Source organism: Eucyclogobius newberryi, unplaced genomic scaffold, assembly GCF_026437365.1.
Source record: "Eucyclogobius newberryi isolate DKJ021-1_F unplaced genomic scaffold, fEucNew1.0.hap1 SCAF_55, whole genome shotgun sequence".
NCBI lineage: Eukaryota > Metazoa > Chordata > Actinopteri > Gobiiformes > Gobiidae > Eucyclogobius > Eucyclogobius newberryi.
The window spans coordinates 566,701-579,737 of record NW_027316223.1 but is presented as its reverse complement, the minus strand read 5'-3'; the positions used below and the strand labels follow the sequence as shown (position 1 = coordinate 579,737).

The window sequence follows — 13,037 nt, the reverse complement described above, 5'->3', positions numbered from 1 at the left end:
AAAACGATTCCAGCGCGTGTCCCTATCGTACAGTAAAATAGAAAAAATGTACTAACTATATTTACAAAATATAGGAGATGAAGCACAATAAGTGTGAGAAAAAAGAGAGAGCGTTTACACCGGGCTGCTAGCTGTACCAGCGCCTTATGGCGTATAAAGAAGGCCTCATTGATGCTTGAGAGTTAAGGAACATTTCTGTATGTAATAGATATAAGCCCATTCCACGTGCAACAAGTCTAGTGATTAGTATTTTCCTTGTGGCTCAGCCTATTAGACCATGGACCTGAAATCCACAATCCCGGATTTTGGAGGCTAGTATCCTGTGCATATTGCTTATGGGGTTATGTACCCATAATAGACTCAAATTGCTTCAAAATGTCTAATCATGGGTCTTTTTTGACCTACATCTTCTTTCACTACTCAGCTATCCTTTTCCCCAAAAAAGAAATAACAATGTAGGATGGATAAAAGAAATGTGCTGCTAGATTCAAAGCAAATGTGGAACTGGGAGCTTGCGCTGAAGATCGGCTTCCATCATCCAACACATTACTGACTAGCTATGTTAATTTGGATTGACAATGGCAATAATGCAAGTAAAAACATTCTAGCAGAGGATGGTTTCGATCCATTGACCTCTGGGATATGGGCCCAGCACGCTTCCGCTGCGCCACTCTGCTGAATGGTTATGATCATGGGACTCAAACCCACAATCCCTGGTTCAAGAGGCCAGTGCGTAATGCCCATGGGGCTGTATACGTCTAATAGACTCAAATCGCTTCAAAATATGAAATCTAATTTTAAAGGAATGTGGAACTAGGATCTTGCTACGAAAGATTGTGCTCTAACACTGAGCTACATAACCATCTCTTGTCTGTCATGATTATTGTCCAAGCGAGACCTGGAGTCAACACTTTTCACTTTGTGCCATCAACATATTGAATGGAGATGCAGGGGATTGAAACAAGGATTTCATAAATGCCCTCGTTCTGAAAGAAAGGCTCCGAAATTAAACATAAGCAAACATGCTGGTTTATAGAATAGAACCTCAAAATCTGTGCTGCTAAACACACGTTGCTGACAGGACTCGAACCTGCGCGGGGAAACCCCAATGGATTTCAAGTCCATCGCCTTAACCTCTCGGCCACAACAACAATACACATTTGAACTGTGTTTAAGAAAGTGGAAATTATCCACATTATTTTCTGAAACTAGCGCAATTACATTACCAGATTTAACTCTCCATGAATTCATGGAGACAGCATGTTTTACTAAACATTCTAAGCTCAGGTTTGGCGAGACATACCCATACTGGAAGTTGGGAATGTTGCCCAGGCTGCCTCGGCGAGAACTAGAAATTCTAACCCCTAGACCATATGAGAAATATAAAGATCAAGTGTAACAGATTGAATTGTAACATAAGCCTCATTGATGTTTGAGAGGTTAAAGAACAGTGCATAGTTGGGTCACCAGCTTTTAAGCAAGCATTTTTAATATCTAAATGTGCTTGGTTCTGCATGTCATGGAGAGAAGCACATAGCTCGGGATTTGTATCTTTCTTTTGGTTCAGCCAAATAGAGCCAGGTCTTGATTTTTAATACAGTTTTTTTTTAATGGGGTAGGAAGCACTATCAAGCAGCTCTGAGTTTGTGTTGTCCCGCCCCAGAAAATCTGGCTGAGTGCTCTAAGGAGCTAGATTTAAGTTCCAGTCCCTGTGAAGGGATGCTTTCAAGTACAACCGCTGCTACGTTGCATGGAACAGCTAAAGGTTGATTACTGCATATTGCACGCTGCATCCTAAATGGATGGGATTTTTCAATGTCTCTCTTAACAACCCACAGCGTGTCTTATTCATACTGTGGATTCAAGTCTTCCAAAAGGCTGACCACAATGTTCCCATGCCAGGAGTTGAACCCAGGCCACCTGAATGGGCCACTTTGTCTCACCTTCCTGCAGGTAGTGTGGATGGATGAAATAAAATTGTTTGAATTTTATAAGTGCTACAAGGTTCAAAGGTAATGCGGGACTGGGAGCTTGCACTGAATCACCACATGTGCTGATTTGAAATATTTCAGTGAAGGTCTCTAAAATTCACTGCAGTGTAATCTGGCCATTAGCAAAGACTACAGTGTCACCTGGAGATGCTGTGGATTGAACCCAAGACCTCATACAAGCTAAGCATTCGCTCTACCACTGAGCTACATCCCCTTCCTTTTCAATGCCTTAAAATGATAGAATGGACAAAAACAGAACAGATAGAATAGAATCAACAGAAACAGTGACCAGATAGGCAATTCAATTCTTCATTTTTTTTTTGTTTATTCCAATTTGACTGGTTGTGACACAAAGGTTTGTCCCATTGTTACTTTACTTACATGTGCGTCACTTTTTGTGTGTTACAGTAACTTTTTTGGCCTGATCACCCAGTCCACAAGTGTTCCTGTACCTATATATTTACAAATCAAGCACTGTTAAGCAGGTGGCATCCTTTGCTGGTCAGGGGGAAGAGAAAGGTATGTTTCCAGCAGGGTTCTAAGAAATATGAAGCAATGCCAATGGATTTTTTGCCCATCAGCTTGACCACCTGGCCACCACAATACTGCATCTTTGGAAAATTACAGTGAAAGCTTGAGACCAATAAAAAAAATCAAGATATGCTTGTCCAGTCAAAAATTGCTGGAAAACATGACTGATCCCAAATGAAGCAAAGTATGCGCTCTACCGCTGACCCACTTTGTCTAGAAATGCTCCAAAAAGAAACACCAACCAACCTGCTAGTCTATAGATGCATAGAAAAGCTGAAGGTTGATTACAAACTTCCGCATGCTGCGCCCAAATTGATGCCAAGTTTCTATGCCTCTCTTCACCTCCGTCCAGCTTGAATGTACTCGTAACCACAGTGAGTCTTGTACATAATGTGGCTACAAGTATTCCAGAAGGACAGACCAGATATTCCCATACCGGGAGTTAAACCCGGGCCACCTGAATGAGAGCCAGGAATCCTAACCGCTAGACCATATGGGAAGGATTAGAGAAGGTAAGAGCTAATTTAATGGTAAAAAAGATAAGATAAGATAAGATGATATGAGATGAGATGAGATGATGAGATGAGATGAGATGAGATGAGATGAGATAAGATAAGATAATAAGATAAATACATAAATACCATTGCATGTGATCACAACAGTAATTGCACATGAATATGTGTCATGACGGCACATAGATTGCACATGAATTTCACAGTAATTGCACATGAATTGCACATGGATTCCAACAGCAATTGCACATATGACGGAATTGCACATCAGTATTAGGTTAGGTCAGTATTGCGAGTGTTCAGGACTAACAGTGTTTGTTATAAAGTCTGACAGCAGCAGGAAGGAAAGACCTACGAAACCTTTCCCTCACACAGCGAGGGTGGATTAGTCTCTCACTGAAGCTGCTCTCCAGAGTGGACATTGTGTCCTGCAGGGGATGACACTCATGGTCCAGCATAGATGTGAATCTAGCCAGGACCCTCGTGTCCCCCACCTCCTGCACCGAGTCCAGAGCACAGCCCAGGACGGAGCTGGACTTCTCGATGACTTTGTCCAGCCTCTTCCTCTCCCTCTCTGTGATGCTGCTGCTCCAGCAGGCCACACCGTACAGGAGGGCTGATGCCACCACAGAGTCGTAGAAGGTCTTCAGGAGTGGCCCTGTCACTCCAAAAGACCTGAGTCTCCTCAGGAGGTAGAGCCGACTCTGGCTCTTCCTGTACAGTGCGTCTGTGTTATGAGTCCAGTCCAGTTTGTGGTTCAGATCAACACCCAGGTACTTGTATGAGTCCATTCTCTCAATGTCCCGTCCCTGGATGTTCACTGGTAAGGGGGCAGTGGGGTGGCGTCTGCGGAAATCCACCACCATTTCCTTGGTCTTCCCCGCGTTGATGAGGTGGTTCCGCTGACACCAGTCCACAAAGTCCTGCGCCAGTCCTCTGTACTCCGCGTCATCTTCGTCCGTGATGAGTCCGATGATGGCAGAGTCATCAGAGAACTTCTGCAGGACACAGCTGTCCGTGTCATGTCTGAAGTCTGCAGTGTAAAGGGTGAAGAGAAAGGGCGCGAGGACAGTGCCCTGGGGCGCCCCCACACTGCAGGTCCGAGTGTCAGACACACAATCCCGTGCTCTCACAAACTGTAAATCCTCTGGGACCGCATGAGGCTCGCTATTTCCGTCATTTTATTTTGAAGGGACCTCACGTTACCCATGACTACGGCGGGAACCGACTTCCTGTTTGTCCCTCTCTTCTCTCTGAGTTTACGTCCAGCCTGTCTGCTTCGTTGCGTTTTCCTTAGGATGTCCGCCGGGATAACGTGACGATCTCCGGGTAAGACGACTGTTCTCCGCAGTTTCATTAGTTCCTCCTTTGTGTAAACGCGGTACGGCGCCGGCCGGGGGGCGGGGCCGGAGCCGGGGGACTCAGAGCCAAGACACATCGCCACGACACGACGAAAACACTCAATCCAGCCGAATAAAGTCAAAACAAGTTATTTTAAAGCGATTCCAGTGCGTGTCCCGATCGTTCATGAAGTTCCTCTTTCATATAAACGTGTATATAAGCGTGTACCGACAACACGCCGTACTTTGGCGGCGGCCGGAGGGCGCGGGGGGGCTAGCTCGGATGAAAAACGCTCAAATCCAGCCGAAAAAAGTCAAAAACAGTTGAATTAAAAACGATTCCAGCGCGTGTCCCTATCGTACAGTAAAATAGAAAAAATGTACTAACTATATTTACAAAATATAGGAGATGAAGCACAATAAGTGTGAGAAAAAAGAGAGAGCGTTTACACCGGGCTGCTAGCTGCACCAGCGCCTTATGACGTATAAAGAAGGCCTCATTGATGCTTGAGAGTTAAGGAACAGTTCTGTATGTAATAGATATAAGCCCATTCCACGTGCAACAAGTCTAGTGATTAGTATTTTCCTTGTGGCTCAGCCTATTAGACCATGGACCTGAAATCCACAATCCCGGATTTTGGAGGCTAGTATCCTGTGCATATTGCTTATGGGGTTATGTACCCATAATAGACTCAAATTGCTTCAAAATGTCTAATCATGGGTCTTTTTTGACCTACATCTTCTTTCACTACTCAGCTATCCTTTTCCCCAAAAAAGAAATAACAATGTAGGATGGATAAAAGAAATGTGCTGCTAGATTCAAAGCAAATGTGGAACTGGGAGCTTGCGCTGAAGATCGGCTTCCATCATCCAACACATTACTGACTAGCTTGGTTAATTTGGATTGACAATGGCAATAATGCAAGTAAAAACATTCTAGCAGAGGATGGTATCGATCCATCGACCTCTGGGTTATGGGCCCAGCACGCTTCCGCTGCGCCACTCTGCTGAATGGTTATGATCATGGGACTCAAACCCACAGTCCCTGGTTCAAGAGGCCAGTGCGTAATGCCCATGGGGCTGTATACGTCTAATAGACTCAAATTGCTTCAAAATATGAAATCTAATTTTAAAGGAATGTGGAACTGGGATCTTGCTACGAAAGACTGTGCTCTAACACTGAGCTACATAACCATCTCTTGTCTGTCATGATGATTGTCCAAGCGAGACCTGGAGTCAACACTTTTCACTTTGTGCCATCAACAGAATATTGAATGGAGATGCAGGGGATTGAAACAAGGATTTCATACATGCCCTCGTTCTGAAGTGAGGCTCCGAAATTAAACATCAGCAAACATGCTGGTTTATAGAATAGAACGAAACCTCAAAATCTGTGCTGCTAAACACACGTTGCTGACAGGACTCGAACCTGCGCGGGGAAACCTCAATGGTTTTCAAGTCCATTGCCTTAACCTCTCGGCCACAACAACAATACACATTTAAACTGTGTTTAAGAAAGCGGAAATTATCCACATTATTTTCTGAAACTAGCGCAATTACATTACCAGATTTAACTCTCCATGAATTCATGGAGACAGCATGTTTTACTAAACATTCTAAGCTCAGGTTTGGCGAGACATACCTATACTGGAAGTTGGGAATGTCGCCCAGGCTGCCTCGGCGAGAACTAGAAATTTTAATCCCTAGACCATATGAGAAATATAAAGATCAAGTGTAACAGATTGAATTGTAACATAAGCCTCATTGATGTTTAAGATAAGATAAGATAAGATAAGATATTCCTTTATTGTCCCACATGGGGAAATTTCATTGGTGCAACGCAGGTAGATACAGAGGTAGATACAGAAGAACAGATCACTTATAGGAAGTCTGAAAAACACTTTCAGTAGAAGATCTCCTATAAATAAATAAAAACTCCCATAAATAAATAAATACATAAATACCATTGCATGTGATCACGACAGTAATTGCACATGAATATGTGTCACGACAGCACATGAATTGCACATGAATTCCAACAGCAATTGCACATATGACAGAATTGCACATCAGTATTAGGTTAGGTCAGTATTGCGAGTGTTCAGTACTAACAGTTTTTGTTATAAAGTCTGACAGCAGCAGGAAGGAAACTATTCCAGCGCGTGTCCCTATCGTACAGTAAAATAGAAAAAATATACTAATTATATTTACAAAATATAGGAGATAAAGCACAATAAGTGTGAAAAAGAAGAGAGCGTTTACACCGGGCTGCCAGCTGTACCAGCGCCTTATGACGCAATGGGTCATCAGCTTTTAAGCAAGCATTTTTAATATCTAAATGTGCTTGGTTCTGCATGTCATGGAGAGAAGCACATAGCTCGGGATTTGTATCTTTCTTTTGGTTCAGCCAAATAGAGCCAGGTCTTGATTTTTAATACAGGTTTTTTTTAATGGGGTAGGAAGCACTATCAAGCAGCTCTGAGTTTGTGTTGTCCCGCTCCAGAAAATCTGGCTGAGTGCTCTAAGGAGCTAGATTTAAGTTCCAGTCCCTGTGAAGGGATGCTTTCAAGTACAACCGCTGCTACGTTGCATGGAACAGCTAAAGGTTGATTACTGCATATTGCACGCTGCATCCTAAATGGATGGGATTTTTCAATGTCTCTCTTAACAACCCACAGCGTGTCTTATTCATACTGTGGATTCAAGTCTTCCAAAAGGCTGACCACGATGTTCCCATGCCAGGAGTTGAACCCAGGCCACCTGAATGGGCCACTTTGTCTCACCTTCCTGCAGGTAGTGTGGATGGATGAAATAATATTGTTTGAATTTTATAAGTGCTACAAGGTTCAAAGGTAATGCGGGTCTGGGAGCTTGCACTGAATCACCACATGTGCTGATTTGAAATATTTAAGTGAAGGTCTCTAAAATTCACTGCAGTGTAATCTGGCCATTAGCAAAGACTACAGTGTCACCTGGAGATGCTGGGGATTGAACCCAAGACCTCATACATGCTAAGCATGCGCTCTACCACTGAGCTACATCCCCTTTCCTTATCAATGCCTTAAAATGATAGACGGATAGATGGACAAAAACAGAACAGATAGAATAGAATCAACAGAAACAGTGACCAGATAGGCAATTCAATTCTTCATTTTTTTTTGTTTATTCCAATTTGACTGGTTGTGACACAAAGGTTTGTCCCATTGTTACTTTACTTACATGTGCGTCACTTTTTGTGTGTTACAGTAACTTTTTTGGCCTGATCACCCAGTCCACAAGTGTTCCTGTACCTATATATTTACAAATCAAGCACTGTTAAGCAGGTGGCATCCTTTGCTGGTCAGGGGGAAGAGAAAAGTATGTTTCCAGCAGGGTTCTAAGAAATATGAAGCAATGCCAATGGATTTTTTGCCCATCAGCTTGACCACCTGGCCACCACAATACTGCATCTTTGGAAAATTACAGTGAAAGCTTTAGACCAATAAAAAAATCAAGATATGCTTGTCCAGTCAAGAATTGCTGGAAAACATGACTGATCCCAAATGAAGTAAAGTATGCGCTCTACCGCTGACCCACTTTGTCTAGAAATGCTCCAAAAAGAAACACCAACCAACCTGCTAGTCTATAGATGCATAGAAAAGCTAAAGGTTGATTACAAACTTCCGCATGCTGCGCCCAAATTGATGCCATGTTTCTATGCCTCTCTTCACCTCCGTCCAGCTTGAATGTACTCGTAACCACAGTGAGTCTTGTACATAATGTGGCTACAAGTATTCCAGAAGGACAGAGCAGATATTCCCATACCGGGAGTTGAACCCGGGCCACCTGAATGAGAGCCAGGAATCCTAACCGCTAGACCATATGGGAAGGATTTGAGAAGGTAAGAGCTAATTTAATGGTAAAGAAGATAAGATAAGATAAGATAAGATAAGATAAGATAAGATAATAAGATAAATACATAAATACCATTGCATGTGATCACAACAGTAATTGCACATGAATATGTGTCATGACGGCACATAGATTGCACATGAATTTCACAGTAATTGCACATGAATTGCACATGGATTCCAACAGCAATTGCACATATGACGGAATTGCACATCAGTATTAGGTTAGGTCAGTATTGCGAGTGTTCAGGACTAACAGTGTTTGTTATAAAGTCTGACAGAAGCAGGAAGGAAAGACCTACGAAACCTTTCCCTCACACAGCGAGGGTGGATTAGTCTCTCACTGAAGCTGCTCTCCAGAGCGGACATAGTGTCCTGCAGGGGATGACACTCATGGTCCAGCATAGATGTGAATCTAGCCAGGACCCTCATGTCCCCCACCTCCTGCACCGAGTCCAGAGCACAGCCCAGGACGGAGCTGGACTTCTTGATGACTTTGTCCAGCCTCTTCCTCTCCCTCTCTGTGATGCTGCTGCTCCAGCAGGCCACACCGTACAGGAGGGCTGATGCCACCACAGAGTCGTAGAAGGTCTTCAGGAGTGGCCCTGTCACTCCAAAAGACCTGAGTCTCCTCAGGAGGTAGAGCCGACTCTGTCTCTTCCTGTACAGTGCGTCTGTGTTATGAGTCCAGTTTGTGGTTCAGATCAACACCCAGGTACTTGTATGAGTCCATTCTCTCAATGTCCCGTCCCTGGATGTTTACTGTTTTTTTTTTTTTTTTTTTTTTATCTTTTATTATCAAAAACATCAAAACAAGTATTTACATATATTTACATGAATGTACAGACAGACATGACACACAAGGGCAGGGGAATGGGATACACAAGGGCAGGGGGAGACGAGACAAAAAATTACAGAAAATCAAACACACAATCATTCTCCAAACATTCTTCAGTGATGGGGGGTGATGCCGTGGTTGGGGTTGATGCCGTGGTTGGGGGGGTTATGCCGGGGTCAGAAGATGATGTCCAGGTTTCCAGAGGGTGTGAGGTGGATCAGGGTGTTGTGGGGGACGAGGTGGGTGATGAACCGGTGCTCTGCTGCCATGTGGAGGTGTCGGAGGTGTGCGGCCAAGAGTCCTTTGAAGATGGGCCAGGGTTCTGCTGTTTTATTGTCACGGAGATGGATGTTCCTGTTGAGATATAATGTGTACCGGCTATGGAGAGGGTTAGTCGGGCGAGATGGGTGTTGGCTACAGAGCGACTCTGTCCGGGACCAAAGAGGAGGAGCCAGACGGAGGGGCATGTGCGCGAGACCCTCACCGCTGTCTGGAACCGCCACAGTCAGGGGCCTGAAAGTCCTCCACGCCTCCAAGAGTTCCCTCTCGAAGGGGGGGAGGCCTTCCAGGACCGAAACAGGGGGCAACAAACACAAATTATAAACACCAAACTTACCTAGACTATTAACAAACTCACCTATATAATCCTTCCATGGAGCATCTACCTCAACGTCTAGAAATTTCCGAATTGTTTTCAGCCGGAAGGCCTTCTTCCTTAACTCTAAATCTGCTAACTTTAAACCTCCCTGATCGTACTCACCTATCATAACCTTATGTGCAATAAAGCCCCTCTCACGATTCCACAAAAAGTGGTTTATCACTAACCTTAATTTGTTAGCATAGACCCCCGGCAGGCCGTACACGGAGAGTGCATGGTTCAACATGGACATGCACAAAGAATTTACAACTAAGACTTTACCTTTTAATGTCAGATTACGACGTCTCCAAAAATTCAAGCGCGCTGTAATTTTCTCGCACAAAGGCGACCAAAGTGCAGTACGACACGCCTCCTCGTCTCTGCCCAGGGGGACGCCGAGGACCTTGTAGGAGTCCCCGGCCTCCCGGAGCTGGACAGGGAGAGGAACAGGCGTGACGCTGCCGCAAAATTTAACCGTGGTTTTATCGAAATTTATTTTGGCCCCTGAAGCGAGGCCATAAACATTGAGCACGTGGAGAGAGGCGTTCAGGCTCTCCACGTCTCGGAGGATCAGATTCGTGTCATCTGCGTACTGAAAAATTTTGACTTCCCTACCCGCAGGCGTGGTCAGTCCCCTCACCGCCGCGTCCGCCCGCAACATGGCCGCCAAAGGCTCAGCGGCGATGCTGTAGAGGAGCGACGAGAGGGGACAGCCCTGCCTGACTGATCTTTTTAAGGGGAAAGAGTCAATTAGAAACCCGTTGACTTTGACCTTACTGACCGCAAAGGAATAGATGAGCTGTAGCCAATTAACAAACCGTTCGCCGAAACCTAACTTACCTAATACAGTCCAGAGGAACGAATGCTCAACTCTGTCGAACGCCTTGTTAAAGTCTACACTAACGTGAATACCACCGGTCGCGTGCATCTGCCGAAGGAGATATCTCAGAGACAAAACTATGTCTGAGATGTCCCTCCCGGGGACGCTGTAGGCCTGCGAGGGGTGTATGATGGATCCAATCACACGCTTTAACCTACCTGCTAATACCTTTGCTAAAATTTTATAGACTACGTTCAAAAGGCTAATGGGCCTGTAGTTGGCGAGGCTGCTCCTGTCGCCCTTCTTAAAAAGCAGAGTGACGACACTCATCGCAAAACCATCGCCAACTCTACACTCACTCTCAAAATCCTGATATAATAGGAGTAGGATCGGAGCTAACCTGGAAGCGAAACGCTTGAAAAACTCACAGGTTAGTCCGTCCTCTCCGGGGCTTTTTCCTGTATTTAAACTCTTGACTGCAGCCTCTATCTCCATGAGAGACAGAGGCGCGTCGCACAGCTCCCTATCCTCCCTGCTCAGTTTGCGCTCCAGAGCACCTACAGCCTGGTCTAAAGCCTGCTCTGCCACTCCGTCTGAACTAAAAAGCCTACTATAGAAATCCTGCGCTGTCTCTAAAACCTCACTTACCTCGGAAACAATCTTACCTGTCTTCTCTATCAACTTATCTATGTGCATCTTTCCCTGTGTAGCCTTCTCACAGCCGAAGAAGAACGCTGTCGAGCGTTCTCCTTCGACTGTGTGTCTGGCTTTTGCCCTCAAAATTGCACCCTGACACCTACTTACCTCCAGCTGCTCCAGCTCAGCGCGCACCACCAGGTACTCTGGATCCACAGGGCCAGTGGTGGAAGCTGCGCCCTGGTCCAGGACCTGCAGGCGCTGGCGGAGAGCGGTCTCCCTCCTGGTCGACAGCCACGCCTTGTGTTTGCTGTAATTGACACAGAGCTTTTTAATGCGTGTTTTTGCCGTCGGCCACCAATCGACCACGCTGTCGATCAGCTCCAGCTCCATGTCAAATACATCAAACAAAAAGTCCATTTTCCTACAAAAAGTTTCATCACCGAGGATGGAGCTGTTTAGGACCCACAGTCCTCCATTCCTCGGTGATGAAACTAACCCAAAATAAATATCTAAAGTGGAGTGATCACTCAAGCCTGACCACTTGTAGGAAGCACCACTGACTCTCTGTGCCAGGTCTGAGGAGGCAAAACAGAGGTCAATGCGGGACTGCTTCAGGACGCCCTGCCACCTGGAGAAATCCTTCAGGAAGGGGTGGACGAACCGCCACACCTCCGTCAGGTTCCTGCTGGCGGCTTCTTCCAACAGGGCTGTCCTGGCAGTGCTGTTTTTAAAAGAGTTGTTAATGCCGATGTCTGTCTTGCAAAGTGTTGTATTAAAGTCACCGATTATGATTGTATTGTCGTTTGCAAAGCGAAATATTTTTTTGAAGAATTGCCTCCTCAGACCATCATCGTTCGGGGCGTAGATATTAATTAGTCTGAACTTCACTGTGTCCGTGAAGTCCAGGACCAGGAAGGAGCCCTCTGGGTCGGCGTGTACCAGGGTGGGTTGGCCTAAGACACCAGGCCTCACCACCGTGGCCACATCGCGCGAGCACGCCGTGCCCAGGGCCCAAAATACAGAGCCTACTCCCACGTTCCGCACTCGTTGCGCGTGGCTGACATCCCAATGCGTTTCTTGGATGCAGAGCACGTCCCACTTGGAAAAGTGTAACGCGCTCTGCATCCGCACTGGGCTCCGCAGGCCGCCTGCGTTCCAAGAGGACAAGGAGAACGCCATTAAGAGGAGACTTTGGAGGATACAACCCATCTTTTATTTCGACTTCTTTTTGGCGCCCGTCGCATCTGACTCCCACACTCTTTTTCTGACTTCACGGGTGGAGAAATCCATGAAGTCATCATTAAAAACAGTCTCAAGCTCACCTCGTGGGGCAGAGCTGCGTGTGGAGGATGGTGGGTTGATGGAGCTTTCTGCTGGCGCTTTTGATGTGGCTGGAATGGAGGAGGCGGAGGAGGTGGAGCCGCTCTGAGCAGCAGCGCCCTCTCCATCTCCTGCCACCTGCTTCCTGCGTCTTGTCCCTTTCTTTTCCTTCTTCTCCACCTGTCCCCTCTTACCACCGTCCGACTGGAGCTTGGGATCATCACCCAGCCCTGTGGTGATGTCCCCCCCTTTGGAGGTAAGATGCGGGGCCTGTCCCGCACCCATCCTCCTCCCGGGTTCAGCCTCTGCCTCCACGGGCTTAGGAGTTGGACCCTCACGAGTCCCTTCCCTCTGGTCAGGAGGAGCAGTTTGTCCTGCTCCCACCTTCCCAGACGCCAGCGCTGAGCCGAGCACCATCTCCAGTGCGACGGGCGCCTCCTCGTCTGAGGAGTCAGAGGAGCAAGAGGAGCCGAACACCTCTGGCTCCCCTGACTCCTCCACAGCCTCCTCCTCCAAAAC

The 13,037-nt window shown here is 46.2% G+C and overlaps 5 non-coding genes across 5 annotated transcripts; all 5 read right to left on the bottom strand.

The window, feature by feature from the left end:
• Positions 1 to 1,069: 1,069 nt before the first annotated feature.
• On the bottom strand, positions 1,070 to 1,151 carry trnas-uga (transfer RNA serine (anticodon UGA)). The gene has a single exon. It is a non-coding gene; the product is annotated as a tRNA-Ser (tRNA).
• Positions 1,152 to 2,949: 1,798 nt separating this feature from the next.
• Positions 2,950 to 3,021, bottom strand: trnae-cuc (transfer RNA glutamic acid (anticodon CUC)). The gene has a single exon. It is a non-coding gene; the product is annotated as a tRNA-Glu (tRNA).
• Positions 3,022 to 5,782: 2,761 nt separating this feature from the next.
• trnas-uga (transfer RNA serine (anticodon UGA)) lies at positions 5,783 to 5,864 on the bottom strand. Its single transcript has one exon. It is a non-coding gene; the product is annotated as a tRNA-Ser (tRNA).
• A 1,483-nt stretch (positions 5,865 to 7,347) lies between these two features.
• Positions 7,348 to 7,419, bottom strand: trnaa-agc (transfer RNA alanine (anticodon AGC)). The gene has a single exon. It is a non-coding gene; the product is annotated as a tRNA-Ala (tRNA).
• Positions 7,420 to 8,169: 750 nt separating this feature from the next.
• On the bottom strand, positions 8,170 to 8,241 carry trnae-cuc (transfer RNA glutamic acid (anticodon CUC)). The gene has a single exon. It is a non-coding gene; the product is annotated as a tRNA-Glu (tRNA).
• Between the last annotated feature and the right edge of the window lie 4,796 nt (positions 8,242 to 13,037).